The following is a 14,289-nucleotide window of genomic DNA, read 5'->3' as shown; positions in this document are numbered from 1 at the left end:
AACATGCTCAGAAGTCGTGTCCCAGCGGCCATGGGGGCAGCCTAATGCCTGCATTAAATGTGTGAATGCCTTTCACTGCACTTCGTTGAACCTATTACTGTATTTTTAATAATATGATCAACTGTGCTGGCCAAATTATTTTCACAAGTGCTAGCACTGGTCTGTGCTCCACTGGTTCCTCTCTGTCACATGGCTGTTGGAGCTCAAAGATGAAGGAAGCATTTCTTCTAGATTGGAATGAATTTACTCTTAAAAAGCAAGGACAACTGAGTTGAGCCTTGATTTGTGCCAATACCCTTTACCAGAAAGCGTTTGCTAAAGAAACCTTTATGTTTCCTTGGCATTGACTGTAGCTGGAAGGTTGGGTCTGGCTGACAAGGAATTTATTCTGTTGCAATTCTGTGAGACTGAAGCACGACACGAGAGTATTAGACAGATTCTGTGAAATCAAGAACACGGGAAAGTCTAAGAAAAGAGGAAACACAGTGGTGTAGCAGGGGATTCACAAGTCATTTGATCAGATTTTCAGGCACTGGGTTAATACCATGTGGTGGAGAGTTGATACTTCCAGTGGTGAGCTCAACCACTTAACTGTGTTTGTGTGGATTATGCTGATGCTGGGTATTCTGCACAAGGCAGAATCTCAGATCTCCAGGCAAACATACGCTCTGGGGTGATTTTTTTTCCACAGCTGCAATGTTTTTAATCCCCAGTGCAAATGGCTTGCTAGGTTTTCTAATAGTTCAAACATACTGGTTTTGGTTTGAGGACAGCATGTCCTTTTAATTACAGGACCATGCCTGTTGCATTAGCACAGGAAGCTCAGGATTGCAAGTGGTTTCTCAGAAGCAGAGACTCTGTCAGCTCAACTCTGAGAATGCACAGCTCATGAAGAATGTATCTAGCTGAAGGCAAAACAAAATTGTGCAGCTCCTTTCGGATTGTTGTGCTACTGATTGATTAAAAACCAGGAAGAAAACAAGAGCAGATCAAACCAGAGGGAGTTGACAGTACCAGCATCACTGATTCCACTCCAATTACATAAATTTAGGTATCAGGGTGACTAATACAATGGATTTGGGCAAGAGCTTGTTATGACTTTCATGGTTCGTCCTTCTAACTGGGATGTAATGCAGTGTGTCTGAGACTAGCAACATCCTATTAGCAATGCATACAAGAAATTAATTATTCAAGCTTGTTATGGTGAGCCTTAAATTGGTTGCAGCCCAGTATTGTAAAAAAGAACTTGGTAGAAAGTAGATGTTTTAATAGATATCTGCAGGCTGTATACAAATTTACTCCATCAAAAATGCCTCACTCGCCTTGTGCTGCTTACTCATGTTCTGCTTCTGTCCTTGATAAGAGCAGCAGAGCATGGTGCTGTTAAATAACACCTCCATCCTGTGCAAAAGATTATGGGATCCTCATGCCAAAAAAACCAGAAGGAATCCAGCCTCTCTCAGTAGGCTGTTGCCATCTAAAGCTGAGATCAAACATTAGAACCATGGGATCAGAGAATGGTTTGGGTTGGGAGGCACCTTAAAGCCCATCCAATTCTAACCCCCTGCCATGGGCAGGGACTCTTTGCACTAGACCAGGCTGCTCCCAGCCTCATCTAGCCTGGTCTTGAATTTTTCATTCTTTCAAATTATTTTCTTGCATTTCAGCTGCATAGTTTTGGACTCAGAAGGAATTCAAATATATCTAACCAAAGAGCTTTGTTCATTTTCCTTCTTATCTGCCTCAGCAGGGCAGTCTGATTAGTTTTCTGTAGTGGTTATGCTTCTTTCACACTTCAAAATACTCCTCATTGCAAAGTTTCCTTCCCTTTCACACTATATAATCCAAATGGGCACTTCTGTCCTGCAGAATATGCCAGTCTGTGAATGCCTGAGGTTGTGCATGGACAAACTCGGTCACCAGCACAATGCCACATGAAATGTGCCAGTCTGAATTCTCAGAGAAATGAGGCATAATTCCCTTTATTAGCTCCACTCTGGACCAAAAGTACTTCAGCTTCAGTGAGGTTAAACCTGAAATGGGTTCAGACCCTCTTAAAATCAGAGAAGGCTTTTAAATAGACCTAAATTAGTCCATTTGCAGAGCTGAGAAATGGTCTCTTGGCTTCTCTCCCTTCTGACCCAGAGTGGTAAATTGAAAAGCCATGAAAAATAGGTTCTGTAGTCGTAGCTGATGCTTTGGGGGTTGTGATAATGCCCCAAGCACTGGGGTAGCAATTCCAGCAGTTGACTCTAGAGAGGAATTCTGAGTTTGCATCGGATTCTGCTGGAGACAGACTGCTGTTAGCTTGGAGCTACAGTGTCTACAATAGCACTAATTAGCATTCAAGGCAAAAAATCATTACTTCTAAAACACAACTTTTATTCTCTAATACTTCTGGTATCAGCTATCATGTAATGTGAACCTCGAGAGAAATGCTTTCTAAGTAAGAATTCCACTTTAGCTTGTCAGGCAGACTTGCACCACTGAACTTACTGAACACATTTAGAGTCAAAAATCTCTTGTTTCACTGATTCCTGTAGCAAGTATTTGGAATAATTTGCCAGTATATACAGGGCAATAAAAGACTCCAGCCTGAAATCTTCTGGCATTATTACATAAGACAAATCTGAATGAACCACAGCCCATATGATCTCCTTCCTGGGAGGAAACAGAGATGCCTAACTAAAATGGTGAAATTCCTTAGCAATTCCTATAGAGACATTGGGATGGCCCACTGGTAAATCAAGAGTGGTGCAGTTCCACAGGACACGGGCCAGCTGGAGATTATAAAGAGCATCAGGAGGGGAAAAAGAAACAAGTTCTTCCTAAAGAGAGCAATGAAAGCCTCAAACAGGTTTCTCAGAGAGGCTGTGAAATTTCCATCCTTGGAGATGCTCTGAATTCAAACCAGATAAAGTCCTGAGCAACCTGATCAAACCCAAGACTCCCTGGTCTTGGGCAGGGAGTGAGGGCCCAGGTGGCCTCCCAAGTTCCCTCCTGCCCTACAGTAACCTGTGATTGTCCCATTCCAAACCTTCTGTGGCAGGTGGGGCTTCCTGAACCAGATCTACATATCTTATTCCCTTAATTCATATCTTAATTCCCTTCTGGGAATTTGTCCATGGGGTTTTTTTTGGAACATGAAAACTTCTGCCTCCCATCATTTTGGAGCAAAATGTTCTGGAGCCTGTGTGTGCTGCCAGCTGCCACCTTCAGCTTTTGTGGAAGCTGCTTGTTTCCTGGGGTGCCTTCTGCCTCCTGTGTTGTGAAACAAAATAAATGGCACATGGGATTTTGTAGATGTTCCCTATTTTTCCTACTCCATAGGGGCAGATAGTGGTTTCCCTGAATCTGTCTGGTCTTCTACAGACTTTTAAGTCGTGTGACAAAGCTTGTGTCCAGGACAAAAGTGTATTCTTTGGGCCAGTGCCCAGGAAGCCAAGCCTGGCTCATCCCAGCCTTTATTTGCATGAAGAAGTTAAAATACGAGGAATTGTTGTTAAGGCAAGAGACATGGAAATATTCATCCAGCAGCCATAAAAACTCAAAGATAATATTCTGATTCATCCCCTGTGTGGGGGAAAGGAGGAAATCAAAACACAAAAGGATGGCCTGTGCTGGCTTTGTTTTCCTGGTGCAGACAGTGCCGGAGCTGGGCATTGCATTAGCGGACCAGTTCATAAAATATTCCATAACAACCAGAGCAGCTCATGCTTAATGGAAAAACATTAAATGTTCCATTGGGAAACAATTGCCCTTTATACAAGATGCATTTCTTCTCTCTCCCTTTTGTTCAGGGAATCTGACTGGGAACAAAAAAAAGCTTGTCCCTTCAGACACCCTCTGTTCTTGCTGCTCCCTCCCCAAATCAGGATCCTAATCCCTTGTTTGGACGACATAATCAGCTACACAAATATCAGTCGAGATAGCACAGACAGATTATAGCTCCCCGCAGGACGAGGGAGGATGGGTCAAGCTTTAAATACCTCTGCCTGTATGCAACTGTTTTTCCTAAGGATAAAGCAAGAGGAATATAAACAGGAATTCTTTAGGCAGATGGCCTTTAGTAACCTCTCCACGAGGCATTGGCAGCTTGTAAATAATAAGTGGTCCAGTGAGCAAGCCCTGACTGGAAGGGCTTTCCAGACCTGGTGTGGGAAGCCTTGTGCATGGCTGAGGGGGAAGATATTATCAGAGGGGAAAAAAGGATAATCAAGGCTGATAATTAACAGTATAGAGTGAAAGCCACTGTAGAAGATAAATTCATTTGCAGTTTTGAACCATAGTTGAGAGCTGACTCTTGCAGATATTTAGTGCAGTCATGGCTAACTTGGGAATATAGGGAATACTTCCAGGAGCCATAAACCATAGGTTGCTTCATTTTCTCATTTGGTGAGACACAGAGATATCCTACCCTTGGTGTGGGCCATGCTTCTCTTTGCTTGGAGAATATTGCTAAACTTGTAAGGAAAAAGGGAACTTTGACCTGTTGAGATTTAAGTACTGGATGTAACAAGTACCTGTTTCTAATTCATATCCATAAATAGGTCCTTGAGAATCCCTACAAATCCAGCCTGTTTCCTGATAAATTTCTCCATATATCTGCTTTGCTTGGCTGAGCTCAAAACTGAAAGGTTGAAGTCCTTCCATGATACATATTTTCAATCACTGTAATTTTCCAAACCAAGTAAGGGATGCTTCAGCTGTACAAATTGCAATCACTATTTCTGTGATGCATCAATATGAGTAACAGCTCCAGAGAGATCTTTAAAGATTTCTTTTGGACTATATAGGAACTGGGACATCTCAAAACTGGCTCATCTTGATTACTATCTGTTCATGTGACAATCCAGCTGGCTGCTATCCAGGGATATTTATACACATATATTTATCCTATATATTTATAGGATCTGGGAACAATGATTATCTCTTTAATATTGGGGCTGAGATATTGTGTGCAGAGCTGGAAACTACTGCAAACCATTTCAGGTCCTCAAATTGGGTAGGAAACCAGGAACTGAGCAATCACTGCCCTATTGGAATAGGCTTAAGATTAAATGGGTGAGGTTTAGATGGGATATTGGGAAGGAATTGTTCCCTGTGAGGATGGGGACGCCCTGGCACAGGGTGCCCAGAGAAGCTGTGGCAGCCCCTGGATCCCTGGAAGTGCCCAAGGCCAGGTTGGATGGGAACCTGGGACAGTGAAAGCTGTCCCTGCCCATGGACAAGATGGGATTTGAGGTCCCTCCCAACTCAAACCAGTCTGTGACTAGGATTCTGTTATTGTTACTGGGGGAAAATTAAAGTTATAAATCATGCAGAGTTAGACATCCACTTTTGCAAAGCGTTTCCACAGTTAAGTTGAAAAAATTGTAGTAGGTAGTTATGCCTATTTTCCCATAAAATCTAGTAGTAATTTAAAAAGCCAGATTTGACTCCATTAAAACTGAGTTTCTGTGAGCTGAAATTGTAAATTAGCCTTTACCTTTAGCCTGACACAGTAAAAACTGGACACTTGGGGAAAAGATTGTGAGAAACGGATTAGGAAATTTGTTTGGAAAAAAAGCTTTTTTTACCTTTTACCAACACACATGTAAACTGTGCAGGCTGCGTGCCCAGTGTGGGGGTAAGGCTTAGTTATGATTCAGCTCAATGGAATGTAAATGAAGGCTCCTATAATGAAATGAGTGGGAACATTTTGGAGTTTCATTAACTTCCGACTGGAAAAAAGAGATAATTCAAAGAGCTGCTTCTCGCTTCTGAGAGATTGTTTTCAAAAACCTGATTAGAGATGCATAGAACTGGGGCTTTTGTTGAAGCTAAACCTTCAGTGAGAAATGTCTGTAACATCCTCTTCTCCTCGGTGCCAAGCAGGATTTAAGAAGTGAAATCTTGAATATCTGAAAGGCACAGACAAATTGAATTTAGTACAGAGAGGTTGCCAATAGCTGCAGTGAGGTGCTGGCTGCGAGCTGAAGGCTATTGAAACTGGGAGTAATTTTTAGTAAAACCAGTATTCAAGTAATGGCACTTTAATAACTTCAGCCAAGGGCCAAAAAGAATGGGGAAAAAAACTGGGCTGATGGAAGTTAAGTACAAGTCAGCTGGGATAACTCACCACCCTTGGAGTTCTGAACACTTGAGTAGGAATTTAGCCAGGAGATTTACTCAAAGCCAAGAGCAGTCGAATTTTAGGGAAAAATCCCATCTTTAGAAGCTGAAACAATCAACTCTTTTCCATACCCAATTGCTTTTGAACTGCAGTTTGCAGGTAGAATAATGCAAACTAAACAGTACCTCATATGAAGAGTGATTGTGTGGTCTAAATCAAATTATAGCACCTCCAAACTGACAGAGTTTACTTTAGACACATTTGCTGAAAGGATCACTAGAAAACATCAGCATAATCAAGTGTGTTGTACCACCAGTTGGCTGCTGGTAAGGGGAGGAAATAAAAGAAATATCGGTATAATTGTAGATGGCACAAAGAGACACATGGGGTCGAGGTAATTTTGTATAACCTGTCCACAATAGTGTTGAAAATTAGCTGTTCCAACAGCAGATTGTTTGCACACACCTTTTTGTTCTTTCCAGGAGGAGGAAAAGCTGTTTGAATTCAAAGATGATAGGGCAAGTTAGAGGCTGGAGGAGAAGCTGTGGCCAATTGCATCAACACATCTGCCAAGATACCTGCCCTGTGCACAAGTGCTGCAAGCCTGGGCAGTGGCATGAGAGTGCAAACAATGTCAGGAGTTTGAAATTAAATTAAAATTGGAAATTAAATGAGCAGATAGTCCTAAGCAAAGCAAAGTAAGAGTACAGGGTAAGTGCTACCTGGTGAGTTTGCTGTTGTGCTCACACACATGGTGACAGGTAAACATGGGCAGCACTCAACACCTACAATCCTAAAATAACTTGCCTTTATGAAAGGAAAAGGTCTTACAGGGAACAGAGGCCTGGTCACTCCTGTGTTTGAGCTCACTGCAGGCATGAGCCATTAAGTAAGGCTGAAGAATCCTCTCTTTGCTTCATGAAAACGTGGAAAAATAATTATGCTCTTTCCTTGGTGAGTAAAAGCTCATGCTGCTTGCTCTCCTCACTGTGATTTACCTTCCTGTAGCAGTCCAGGATGATTCTGGTTGTCAGCCTTGAGACTGGCTGATAAATTTACATCCCAGGAATTCAGGTCTTAAAGATCCTGTTACAGCACATGTCCTGTTTAATTGGACTGAAGATGCCTGAAAATCAGCCTGATATCTGGAAGTTTGTCCTTATCTTTAGGTGCCAGCACGCTGCCTGACCAAACTGAAGTGAGCAAGTTAAAATTCTGGGGCACTGGCCTTTCTGGGCTAAAATTTAGAAGCCAGAATTCAAGCTGGCTGGAAAAAGCCCAGCTGACTAGAAACAGAGTCTGGGACAAGACAGAGTGGAGGTTGTTTCCCTGAGCTGAGAAAATGGCCAAACCACAGCTGCTGTTCATGTCTGGAGCAGACAGCTGTAGAAAACATTTTGCTGTGCAACAAAAGGGCAGGTATTAGGATGCCATGAGACTCATGTAGAGTTTAGCTTGCATAGCTGAACTCCTGCCTTCCCTTTGTACCAGAATTATTCTTAGGGGCTGAAGCAAGAGCAGGATTCACAGCAACCTGGTCTACTGGAAGGTATCCTGGCCCATGGCTGGGGGAATGAGATGGGCTTTAAGGTCCTTTCCCAAACCATTCTGGGATTCTATGAATTTGCCCTGTCATCAAGCATCCATGAAGCTCTGATTTAATAGTTCAATGATAAAGAGCTCATTAATATTGTACCACAATCCCTGTGTGGAGGCTGTTGCCAAACATCTACATGGCAACAGGAGCAGCAGGGCTGGGTCTCAGTGCCAGCCTTCAGTAAGTGAATTAAAGAAAGAAGCAGGAACAAAAAATACTGCTCTGTGACGTTGAACAGTGGTTAGACAGCAGGTGAAAAGATACTGGCATGCCCTGCTTTTATCTTGCAACATAAGAAAATAAATCTTAGGCTCTTGTGGGTCATATCCATGTAATGAAATTAAAAGGATTTAAGCTGGCCTAGCATAAGCTACACTCTTGCTCAAGGGATCCTCACTGTGTGGTTAAAGAGAACATCTGCAACTAAGAGACTATTTGGATGCAAATAATGCTGCAATTCACAAGTGTCTTTTCAAAAGCCCCATGTTGATGTGCAGCCCTGACTCTGGGTAACCACACGGAAACAAAAATATCTCGTGTAGGATCTGCCACTCCAGTGCTCCCGGCCAGGTCAGCATTCATACTCCTCATTAGAGCAGGGCTGGGAAATGCAGCTGGGCAGGCACTAAGTACAGGAATTGAGCACAAATCCACCATTCTCATTACCTCAGAACCCATAGAATACAATCATAGGCCCTTAAAATATATTTTTTCCTTCATGGAGTAGCAAAATGTTAAAATTAAGAAGACTGTGAAATTCTAGACTTGCTTATGACATAGCATCTGTTCCTTGTCATATTTTTATTCTTCTTTTGTATTTCATTTCTTTGGCACTGGAGTAAGGTCTTAATATTCAAAACTGCCCCAATGTTTTCTTCCTATGGATTTCTGAGAGTAGCTGGATCTGGGGGTTAAACAATTGCAGCTTTTGAAAAGAGAATGGGTTGGGAGCACCAGTGTCATGATTCACAGCCGGAAAAGAATGTTTGCAACAAAAAAGATCTGTTAATTAATTCTGAGTATTTATAGCTCTGTGAGCTTTCCTGCAGAGTTCATCTCCATGGGAAGTTATTAGCTCAAAAGTGAGCTTAGTCACAAGCCGCTTATAGGGAATATTTCTATTTATAATATTCTCATTTCAGTGACTGGTGCTTCCATGACATGGTTATTTACTCACTGAGGTGTCCAGTGATGCTCAGGTCAAAATTTATCACTGCAAGTACCACGGTCTTAATGGGGAGAGAGCTCTGCAGCCATGACAGGCAGAGAAACACTTGCCATGTGAGGCTAGGATGGCAAAGGAGAAAGAGAGGGGCTGAAACCCTATTGCTCACCCAGTAGCCCCTTTTACACTGAGCAGCAAACCTCGGTAAAGGGAGCAGGATATGGGGAATGCATTGGAGCTAATGCTGTACACACTATTTTATCATCCATTTCCTGCTCTATCTGATGGGTGGTTTCGGAAGCAATCTGCCTTCAGCAGCACAGGGTGAACAGGGGGTACATATGTCAGCACGGGAGAACAGCTTGGAGCATGAACTGATCTAAAGGGCACTCACGCATGAGGTAATTTGTTTTATAATAGCAGCAGAAAGGCTGCTTATGCATCAGTGAGATGCAGCAGCCTGGGAGCCATCGAGGAATTAAAGTAGCACTGTTCACTGGAAATGCTAATAAATACGAACTTATGCCCAGATGGATTTTATTTGGTTTATGGCCATGCAGAGCCTGCCACTGCCACGGGGCTGGAACATGAATCTTGGGGCTGCTGTAGGCAGGATCTCTCTGCAGAAAGTTGTGTGTGAAGGAGCTGGAATCCTCTCCTGCAGTCGGAGCTCTTGGTGTGGATGGGGCTGCTTGGCTGCTGTTGGAATGCTCCCACGCAGCCACGAGTGGCAGCTGCAGCTCAGATGATGGGATGGTTTATGCTGTTCTGAGGCTGAAAATGCCCTTCAGGGAATGGCAGAGGGGGGGACAGGAGACACAGTGAGAAATGAGGAAAGGGAAGGATCAAGCCTGGACAGCATTTGTGAATAAGCAAAACTAGACTCTTTCATCTGAATTCTGGTTTCAGCACCCTGTTTGTATGTGTGTATGTATGTCTGTGCCTACTGCAGGCTGTTTTTAGGTTTCTCTGTGATGCTTGGCTTTGAGAAAGGCCTCAAGGTCAAGCACTGACTCTGTGACATGCTGCCCTTCTAGAGCAGCTTTCAGTGCCAGTATATGAAAAAATTTAATTGATGGTCACTGGAGTTCATGGCCAGGAGGGTTTCAAACAAGATTGACTTTAAACACACTAGCACCCTGAGGTATAAAACTTCTACCTGAAGCTGAAGTCAAGAAACACATTAGACTTATAAGATCTGAGATGTTATTGCATCATGCATTATTGTCAAAATAAGGGTGAGTTACTGCGTGTCCTTTTTCCTCTCATACAGGGAGCTGTAAATGCTGACTCAGTTCACTGAGTTTATCACTCAGTACTTAGGCTGCCTTAGCAGTTGCAGAATCACTGAAGATTCCAATACCAGTCTCCCATTAAATCCAGCTCCCAGCAGCCTCTTTCTACTGTGGTTAAAGCCATTAGTTGAGTTCCTTTGCCAAAAACTCTCTAATGTTACTCATTTATTGTCACTGGGTGTTACTAATGGTTGCCCAGGGCCCTTGAGGGTGTATTTTCCCTTTATTAAATATGCTAAAGAGCATTTTAGCAACCTTTTGGGAAGCTGAGGTTGACTTGACTTCTTGGTTGATGAGGCAGCACCATGATTCATGAAACCACAGCAATTCAGCTAAACCCTGCCCTGCAGTGCCTGAGTTTTATGCCAGCAAACCTCTCAAAATGTGGTTCAGGAACCTGAGATATTTCCATTTGCAATGGGATTCACTGGAATGTTGACCGAAGTCTGAAACCCCAGATTTCTGGGCTGTAAAGCATCCATCTTTATCAGATTTATTTTGGGTTTGATGCAGACTGAAGACTATGTGCTACCTTCAGTGAGTGTGAGCATGAACAGACCATGAGTCTGATGTTCCTGAGAGGGGGAGCTGGAGCTGCAGATGATTTCACAGCTGAAAGGGCAGTTGGAAGCACAGCCTGCCACCACCAGCCTTGTCACAGGCAGGCCCTGGTGTGATTCCTGCCCTGATGGTTCCTCAAGGTCAGCCTGGGAAATAAAGCTCCAAAGCTTCATTATCTACTTAATATAACTCCCAATGGTTCTTCGTTCTCTCCAGACTAAAGGAAACTTGTTCCCAGGTGTTCCCAAACATCTCCAGCTCCTAAATGCAGGGAGATGTCTGCCAACCCCCAAGAAGCATGTTGTGCCAACCCCGATAATGAAAATCTCCAAACAAACAAAGAAGTGAAAGCATTTTAATGCTGCTATAAATCACTTTGAAATGAAGCATGTCAATGCCTTATGTGGAAAACCAAACTGATGCAAACAGCACTCAGGAGCTGGCAGTATTTCATGATTTTTTACACTCGTCCCACACAGAACTGGCTTTATTTATTTTGCACAGGCAGGTTTTTACCTGTCATCCTTGCTGGTGTCTCATGTTGACATCAGCAGGAGCCTTCATCAAATACATTTGTCTTTATATTGATACCTTTTATAGAATTGGGTTGCTTGCCACTCAAGGAAATTGTCGTTTCAGAGGAGTTCAAATGGTTCCTCAGTATAATTCATTCCCAGAGAAAATTAAGAAAAGCTTAAATCTGGCAGCTTGACTACTTTGCCTGGAAGAAGCAGGGAGTATTTCTTACTCAATCTGACAGTAGAAAACTAAGACTCATTTGGGTTTTAATGAAAAACAGAGTGTGACTAAATATAAATCCATACTTTAGCTGTCTTCTGCAGGGGGGAAATATCTTGGTGTAACCTCCAGAGCTACCATTATTTGCCCTGAGAAATCCAAGCTTTGAGTGGATGTGGATGTACAGCACGTTCCTAGATCTGTCCTGTCAGAGCTCCCAGAGTGCTGCACAACTTCATGCAAAGCAGGAGGAGTTGTGCAAAGCAGGGAGGAGTCAGGGCACAAATGTCAAGTGGTCCTCTCTTGCCTGCTGCTGCTTGTCAGCAGAAGAATATCGATATAGCACAAGGGCAACTGCTTGGTTATCAGTCAATCTAAGGGAGTGAGCGTGTACTGACAGCTGATGGTTTGTAACCAGGGCCCAGCGGGGATAAAAAATCTGGTGGTAAAAGCCTGGGAGCTTAGGTAACTTGTTGGCTTTATATGATATGGAGTAATGTTTGATATAACAGACAATCTTGTGCCTCCAGAAATCCTATAATCCCAGAATGGGTTGGGCTGGAAGTGACCTTTAAGCCCATCTCATTCTAAACCTCAGCAAGGGCAGGGACACCTTCCACTATCTCAGGTTGCTCCAAGCCCTGTCTAACCTGGAAAACTTCCAGGGATCCAGAGGCAGGCACAGCTTCTCTGGGCACCCCGTGTCAAGGTCTCAGCACCCTCACAGAGAACAATTCCTTCCCAATATCCCATCTATCCCTGCCCTCTGGCAATGTGAAGCCATTTCTCCTTGTCCTGGTGCTCCAGGCCCTTGTAAATAGGCCCTCTCTGTCTTGCTTGGAGCTCTCTTCAGGTATTGGAAGGCCACAATTAAATCACCCTGAAACTTCTCTTCTCCAAGCTGAACAACTCCCAACCCTTCTCCCACCAGAGCTGCTCCATCTTTGTGGATCATCTCTGTGGACTCCTCTGGCCTGGCTCCAGCAGTTCCACATCCTTCCTGTGCTGAGACCACAGGGCTTGATGCAGAACTGCAGGGGAGTTTTACCTGAGCAGGGCAGATGGGCAGAATTCCCCCCTCCCTTGCTACCCGTGCTGCTTTTGATGCGTCTTTTTGATTCTTCTCTACAATTCCACATTTGTATGTGCTTTTGCTCCTTTTTTCAGTTGTAGCTGGCAATTTAGTCAGATGTTTGTCCTTTTTTTCCCCTGCAGAAGTTGTTCAGCTTTCAAATGCTGTGGAAGAAGATGGTGTGTGCTGCAACAGAGCACTGTCTGAAGCCTGCCCCAGTATTCTGAGGGAATAATCGTTTGCTTTGCTGGCGACGGAGTTGGGCTCTCCAGGAGCCAAAGAAGCACTTCAGGTGATAAGGGCAAGCTAATAAAATTGGCTCTTAACTATTTGTAGGCCGTAAGAAAACAGTATGGAAAGAATATTTTCTGCTGGAAGGGTTCCAATCTAAGCATGCACAGAAATTACAGCTGATAAAGAATATGAATAAAAACGGATTAGTGGGTGCTAATAAAACTAGTCACTAACTAAACTCTCCTTGTTTGATTCCAGCCAAGTCATCAGAGGCAAGACTCTTCCTTTGCCTCTGCAGCAGAGGTTGCTGATTGAAGCCAGTGGGAGTTTTGCAGCACTTTTTCTGGAACACATGAGCTGGTGTAATAAGTTTACCCTACTTGGACTTAGCAGGGCAAACCTTTAGTGCCTCTGTGTAATCCTGGCTGTGCAGCTTTGTCCTACCTGGCTGAGCTGGTCCTTGGAAATAATGGGAGACTTGTAACTAAATGTAATGCCAAGCCTTTCGCTTGCTCTGAACAGGACTTGCCATGTGTTCATGGCTAAGGATTAGCACTTACTCCACTCTCAACTCAACATTTCAATTTTTAGTTGCGGATTTGCAGTCTAAGGGAAAGTCAGTGTGGAAAACTTCATTCTCCAAAGGGAAAGCTGACATGCAAATGTCACTTTGGTGACTAGAATAAGAGTTTTAAGTAAGTGTTTCTCAATTATCAGTAATAAGCTTTGAAGTGCAAAGCTGAATGACTAACGCTTCTGTACTCAATGGTCTCCAAGTGATCTGCAGCTGGAAAATGTAACAATAATCAGTTTTCCAACATGACAGAACCAAGTTTTCCAACATGACAGAACCATACTCTGTTCTGCTTGTATGATGATTCATGACCACCACCTCTCTGTGTGGGCTTGTCCTTGCTCTTTCCTTGCCCTTCCCCAGCAGCTTTTATTTCTTTTCCCTGGAAAGAACTCTTTTTGCACTGGTGTGTGTATATCACTGGTGGAGAGTGCTTAAACATCTGCACTTGGGGGCTGAGACACAGCTCCCAGTGCCCTATCACAGCACAGAGCCAAATCTGTGCCTGACCTAAGAGTGAAGTCAGTCCTTTGGCTCTGGGAATCAGTTCAGCATTGGACCAGGCTTTATTCAAGGCTTGATTGCTTCACTGTTCAAAAAAAGTGAAAAAAAGTGCACTAAAATGGGTTGAAATGTAGCTCTGAATAGTTGAGCTATTTAGCTGGAGTGCCTAGTACACTACAAACTTCATAATAATTTTCATATCTCATGTTTTGTCCCTTCCCTCTACAGAGACTACATGCATTGATTTACATTTCTTCTTTGTTTTTTGTCATTAGAGAAATTAATCAAGCACTTTGTAGGCTGTGCAGGAAAAGAGTAAGTTATTTAATTTTCTTGTACTCCTAAATACTATGAGTTAATGAATATTTAAATGGGATCAATTCTGCTTTAGCTTGGGGATAATTTGCATAAGCTCCAGCATTCTCACTACCACA

The 14,289-nt window shown here is 43.2% G+C and overlaps 1 protein-coding gene across 16 annotated transcripts in view; it reads left to right on the top strand.

The window, feature by feature from the left end:
• Nucleotides 1-14,289, top strand: part of TRPM8 (transient receptor potential cation channel subfamily M member 8) — a 128,185-nt gene that overhangs the window by 19,432 nt on the left and 94,464 nt on the right. For 12 of the 16 annotated variants that reach the window (XR_015804727.1, XR_015804723.1, XR_015804724.1 and 9 more), the window contains one exon: nucleotides 12,687-12,835. The exons of 3 other annotated variants lie outside the window; for them this stretch is intronic. The gene's annotated coding sequence lies outside the window, so the exon portion shown is untranslated. Of the gene's footprint in view, nucleotides 1-12,686; nucleotides 12,836-14,289 lie in introns of those variants that run through there. One more of the 16 variants, XM_088167523.1, reaches the window with a different exon arrangement.

The sequence above is a fragment of the Sturnus vulgaris genome, chromosome 7 (assembly GCF_052056855.1).
Source record: "Sturnus vulgaris isolate bStuVul1 chromosome 7, bStuVul1.hap1, whole genome shotgun sequence".
Classification (NCBI taxonomy): Eukaryota; Metazoa; Chordata; class Aves; order Passeriformes; family Sturnidae; genus Sturnus; species Sturnus vulgaris.
This window is presented reverse-complemented; position numbering and strand designations above follow the sequence as displayed.